Raw genomic sequence first — 6,271 nt, 5'->3', positions numbered from 1 at the left:
GAATGTTTTCCTGGCGCATGTTGATACCAATTTAGCTACGTTTCCATTCCCCGGAAAATTCAGGCTGTTCTGGAGGCAAAGGGATGTCCGACCCAGTACTAGACAGTTGCACCTAATAAACTGTCCACTGAGTGTATACTGCAAGCTATTTATTCAGCAGGAGCTGCAGAAATAGCCAAATTAGATAAATACATATACAGTGGGCTCCAATATTACTGGCACCCCTGACTGACAATGCACAAACAATACTTAAAAAATATAAACAATATAATTATAGAGAAACTCAAAATAACAACATGTGAGAAATACTGTACTTTATTAATGTTTCAATGGAACCAACCAAAATCATAAAATGATTTAATAGAAAATACATTTTGCCAGGGTTGCATAAGTAATGGCACTCCTCATTCAGTACTTAGCGCAGCCAACTCTGGCAAGGATAACAGCATGGAGTCTTTTCCTGTAGTGTTTGACAAGGTTAACGAACAAATTTGGAGGGATTTTGGACCATTCCTCTATGCAGATCCTTTCAAAATCCTTCACATTCTTGGGTTTGCGCTTATCAACTGCCCTTTTCAACTCAGCCCACAGGTTTTCAATTGGATTGAGGTCCGGCGACTGAGATGGCCATGGCAGAACACTGATTTTGTTGTCACAGAACCATTTCTGTATGGATCTTGAGGTATGTTTCGGGTCATTGTCTTGTTGGAAAGTCCACCTACGGCCAAGTCCCAGCCTTCTGGCAGAGGCAAGCAGATTGTCAGCCAAAATTGCCTGATACTTGGAGTTCATTATGCCATCAATCTTAACCAGTGCCCCTGGACCTCTGGAATTAAAACAGCCCCAAAACATCACTGACCCACCACCATATTTCACCGTGAGTATGAGATGCCTCTCCTTGTATGCATCTCTGTTTCGCTGCCAAACATGCCGATGCTGTATCTGACAAAAACGTTCAATTTTGGTCTCATCTGACCAGAGCACCTTCTTCCAGTCATAATTTAAATGACGTTTAGCAAACTCGATGTGCTTGCGTCTGTGTCTTGGGGTCAGAAAGGGATTTCTTCTGGCAGCCCTTCCAAAGAGCCTGTGGTTGTGGAGGTGCTTTTTGAAACCTGGTGACCCCAAGACGTCCCCAAGGCCTGCAATTATTTCACGGGGATTCTTGCGGTTTTTGTTGCTTCTCTCACCATCCTCCTCCCTATCCTGGGAGGCAAAATGCATTTGCGTCCTCTACCCATGAGGCTTTCAACCTTTCAATATCTTTTGATTATTTTTTTTTACAATTGCTCTGACAGTGCTCAGTGGTATATTCAATCGTTTGCGGATCTTCTTGTAGCCATTACCAGATTCATAAAGGTCTACGACCATCTGTCTCTTTTGAACTGCCAATTCTTTTGTTTTCTTCATGGTGTTGGATGACAAAGGGATATTGCATGCGTGTTACCTCATTTTTATACCGTAGTGAAAACGGAAGTGATGTAAAGGCTCAATATACAGTGGGGCAAAAAGGTATTTAGTCAGCCACCAATTGTGCAAGTTCTCCCACTTAAAAAGATGAGAGAGGCCTGTAATATTCATCATAGGTACACTTCAACTATGACAGACAAAATGAGAAAAAAAAATCCAGAAAATCACATTGTAGGATTTTTAATTAATTAATTTGCAAATTATGGTGGAAAATAAGTATTTGGTCAATAACAAAAGTTTATCTCAATACTTTGTTATATACCCTTTGTTGGCAATGACAGAGGTCAAACGTTTTCTGTAAGTCTTCACAAGGTTTTCACACACTGTTGCTGGTATTTTGGCCCATTCCTCCATGCAGATCTCCTCTAGAGCAGTGATGTTTTGGGGCTGTTGCTGGGCAACACGGACTTTCAACTCCCTCCAAAGATTTTCTATGGGGTTGAGATCTGGAGACTGGCTAGGCCACTCCAGGACCTTGAAATGCTTCTTACGAAGCCACTCCTTCGTTGCCCGGGCGGTGTGTTTGGGATCATTGTCATGCTGAAAGACCCAGCCACATTTCATCTTCAATGCCCTTGCTGATGGTAGGCTTTGTTACTTTGGTCCCAGCTCTCTGCAGGTCATTCACTAGGTCCCCCCGTGTGGTTCTGGGATTTTTGCTCACCGTTCTTGTGATCATTTTTGACCCCACGGGGTGAGATCTTGCGTGGAGCCCCAGATCGAGGGAGATTATCAGTGGTCTTGTATGTCTTCCATTTCCTAATAATTGCTCCCACAGTTGATTTCTTCAAACCAAGCTGCTTACCTATTGCAGATTCAGTCTTCCCAGCCTGGTGCAGGTCTACAATTTTGTTTCTGGTGTCCTTTGACAGCTCTTTGGTCTTGGCCATAGTGGAGTTTGGAGTGTGACTGTTTGAGGTTGTGGACAGGTGTCTTTTATACTGATAACAAGTTCAAACAGGTGCCATTAATACAGGTAACGAGTGGAGGACAGAGGAGCCTATTAAAGAAGAAGTTACAGGTCTGTGAGAGCCAGAAATCTTGCTTGTTTGTAGGTGACCAAATACTTATTTTCCACCATAATTTGCAAATAAATTCATTAAAAATCCTACAATGTGATTTTCTGGATTTTTTTTCTCAGTTTGTCTGTCATGGTTGAAGTGTACCTATGATGAAATGTACAGGCCTCTCTCATCTTTTTAAGTGGGAGAACTTGCACAATTGGTGGCTGACTAAATACTCTTTTGCCCCACTGTAGTTCCTTAAGACTTAGATAAACTTAAATAAGTGGAATTTAATTCCTGGTTTAATTTTGGTAGATGTTATTTACAATAATCTTTAAGGGTGCCATTAATTGTGAAACCTTGATTTAGAGGACATTGATTTTTAATTAAATCAATAAATGATTTTGGTGTGTTCCATTGAAACAAGTACAGCATTTCTCACGTTGGTATTTTGAGATCATCTCTGTAATTATATTGTTTATATTTTTTTTAAGTATTGTTTGTGCATTGCCAGTCAGTGGTGTCAATAATTTTGGAGCCCACTGTAATAAGCAGTTTACAACCATTAAAGGGCACCGCTTGTGGTTTCAGAGGTATTATCTTAAAATTATAATAATGACGGAAAAATATGATTAGCGCCCATTTCACATTTTTCACGCCAATTTGGTACTGCTAACAAGATAAATAAATAGTTCACTATCAACAGAGACAGTTCATTATCTTCAGCCCAAGAGCACCTTCCTGTTGATAGTGAACCATCTTCAGGCCAAGAGCACCTTCCTGTTGATAGTGAACCATCTTCAGGCCAAGAGCACCCTCCTGTTGATAGTGAACCATCTTTAGACCAAGAGCACCCTCCTGTTGATAGTGAACCATCTTCAGGCCAAGAGCACCTTCCTGTTGATAGTGAACCATCTTTAGACCAAGAGCACCCTCCTGTTGATAGTGAACCATCTTTAGACCAAGAGCACCCTCCTGTTGATAGTGAACCATCTTCAGGCCAAGAGCACCCTCCTGTTGATAGTGAACCATCTTCAGGCCAAGAGCACCCTCCTGTTGATAGTGAACCATCTTCAGACCAAGAGCACCCTCCTGTTGATAGTGAACCATCTTCAGGCCAAGAGCACCCTCCTGTTGATAGTGAACCATCTTCAGACCAAGAGCACCCTCCTGTTGATAGTGAACCATCTTCAGACCAAGAGCACCCTCCTGTGGCGAGAGAGCAACACTCACTACACTGAGACAGTCTGAGTTTGCAGGATTAGCTATTGTACTTCTAAACGAGTTACTCTAGTTCACCTAACAAGTGAAACCATACAATCAAAGCTATTTGATTAAACCATGAAAACAACAAAACAAGCTTTGCTTTCTGTTAAAAGTTTTAATGTAATTTTGAAATACATTTGATATGACAATTTTACATAAACATTTTTTTATAACACAAGTGATTTTTTTTTATATTAGTTTTTTTTGTTTATATTTTTGCCTTTTTTGTAGTCATTTTATATCAAAGCTCAAAGCAAAAAATAACATGATTGTTTCACCTGTCAAAACAGTAGACTCAACAATGAATTTCAGATGAAGGGACTGAAACAGGGGTGGGCAACTCTGTTCATGGAGAGCTGTGCAGGCCTTTGTTTCACCAGCCTTCAGGGCTTATTCTAATCTTTCTTCTATTTTATTGTAAATCATTATGCGCGAATTAACTAAACGGCACTAAAGCCTGCACTCCCTGCAGCGCTCCAGGTCCCAAGATGCCCACCCCTAGGACTGGGGGAAGAGAGTACTGAACCAGATCTCCAAGTATCCCTGTGGTTTGTTTGGACGGATGGACAGACCTCTATGGTTTGCTGACAGACAGCAGCGTTATAAACAGAAATCCATGCCACATGCTCCCTTGCCTCCCTTGAGTAGGCCCAGACCGCTAGAATGACTCACTGCAATGCTGTGGTTCTCCAGCCCAATGTTTACAGCTCAATCCATCAGCAATCTAAGCATAGTCACATCATGGTCCCTCATCTCTTATACATCTATAGGGTGGTGGAGGGGAGGGGGACATTTACTGCCTTCTTTAATATCCTCAAAACCTTTTAAGGGAAAAAAACTAAGAAAAACCTAGACCAAAAGACTCAAATTTGTCAACAATTTGACGGCACTCTACTAGGGTTATTAGAAAGAGGAGGCGTTCCATCGAGTGAACGCATTAGAGATTGGTAAATAATATTCTACAGCTAGTAGATGCTGACAGTCGTACAAGATCTCAGACAGGAGGAGATTCAAAGTAGTCTTTCTGTGATACACACATCAACAGGGGTGAATGGTACAGTACAGTATCTCCTCCTGTGAGTTGCCTGAATGGACATTTGCTATGACTTTGTAGCCTATCTTTGTAATTATTTCACACATATTGGGCGATTGATATCAAAATGACTGGTTAAGGTGGGCATTGTTGAAAGGAGACATGTAGCTATTCTAGTGCTCCTCAATGACAAACATCTTTATCCTGATAGGTGTGGTTCCTCTCTAGATGTCTCCATTGGAAAGAGAGGATAGGTGGTAAGCAAGCCTGTCCCTCATAAGTGGGCCTGTTTGAAATTAATCTGCTTTTTCGGACAATTCCAATGACTATTAATGCAACACTTCCGATCCCTTGCGTATCTCTGGCATACCTACTCTATGAACACACCTGCGTTGTATTGGATCAATCACAACAAGCAGCAATGCCACTACTGTAAACTATCACCTAATATATTGAAGTTAATGGCATGTTAAGAGGCCAACGCAGATGACATGTTCCTATGAAAACATATTCCAGTCACAGATACAGTATGAGATAGGTGCCCTTGTACAATAGCAGCAAGGGCGCGTCAACTAGGTTTCATAACATCCTCTTCACTCAACTTCCATTCAAAGATGTACTGTTTTGATCTCGATCTAACAGAACATCAACATTGACTTGTATAGTGATAGGAAATGCAACAAAAAAGCACCAGGTTATGGAACAACAACAGCTAGGCATAAAAAAATAAATAAAAACAGGTAGATGTTTTAAGGGAACTATAGCAGACATGACAGAAATTTCAGCAACAAAAATATAACATGAACAAAAGTGTATATCTGTCTTACAGTCACTCCCCAACAAATAACCATCAACGACCCCAATGTAAACAACATTCAAGACTTCATTATCAACCACCTTTGCCAATTCATCAATGGACAGCCCCAGTTCATGTGCATTTACGAACATTAAAACAATTCATATTGATGGGAGAAATATCACAGAGAAGGAAAAGTGCTGAAGAACGTCGGCCCCTGGCCCTTTATATAGAGACAAGTTGCCATACATTCATGTCCAGGGCCCAGTTTCTTTTTAAGTTATCTAGATTTTACCTATCAGATAGGATTAAATGCATAGAAATAGAATGAATAGAATGGACAAAACATTGACTTGAATGGGGACTTCCGTTCCATTCATTCTATTCTATTCTTATCTGATTGGCGAAACCCAGATGACTTTTTAAAAACTGGGCCATTAGGAATAGTCCTGTTTGTAGCTGCACAAGCAGAATGTGAAAAATGGAGAGAACACAATTTTACAGAGCACATTACACGGTGAGGTTTCTATAGACTGTGGTGAAGAAGAGTACTAAATAAGGAGTTGTCCTTTTTTTACACTTAAAAGGAGTAATCCACTCAAAAACTATATTTTGGAATTTGTTTCATTATCAACAGTGAAATGACAATTACCTAAATAAAGTTTGAGTGGATTATTCCTTTAAAGGCTGCTTATTCAATAA

Source organism: Salvelinus alpinus, chromosome 15 (genome assembly GCF_045679555.1).
Source record: "Salvelinus alpinus chromosome 15, SLU_Salpinus.1, whole genome shotgun sequence".
NCBI classification, from domain to species: Eukaryota; Metazoa; Chordata; class Actinopteri; order Salmoniformes; family Salmonidae; genus Salvelinus; species Salvelinus alpinus.
Note: the sequence above shows the minus strand (reverse complement) of the source record.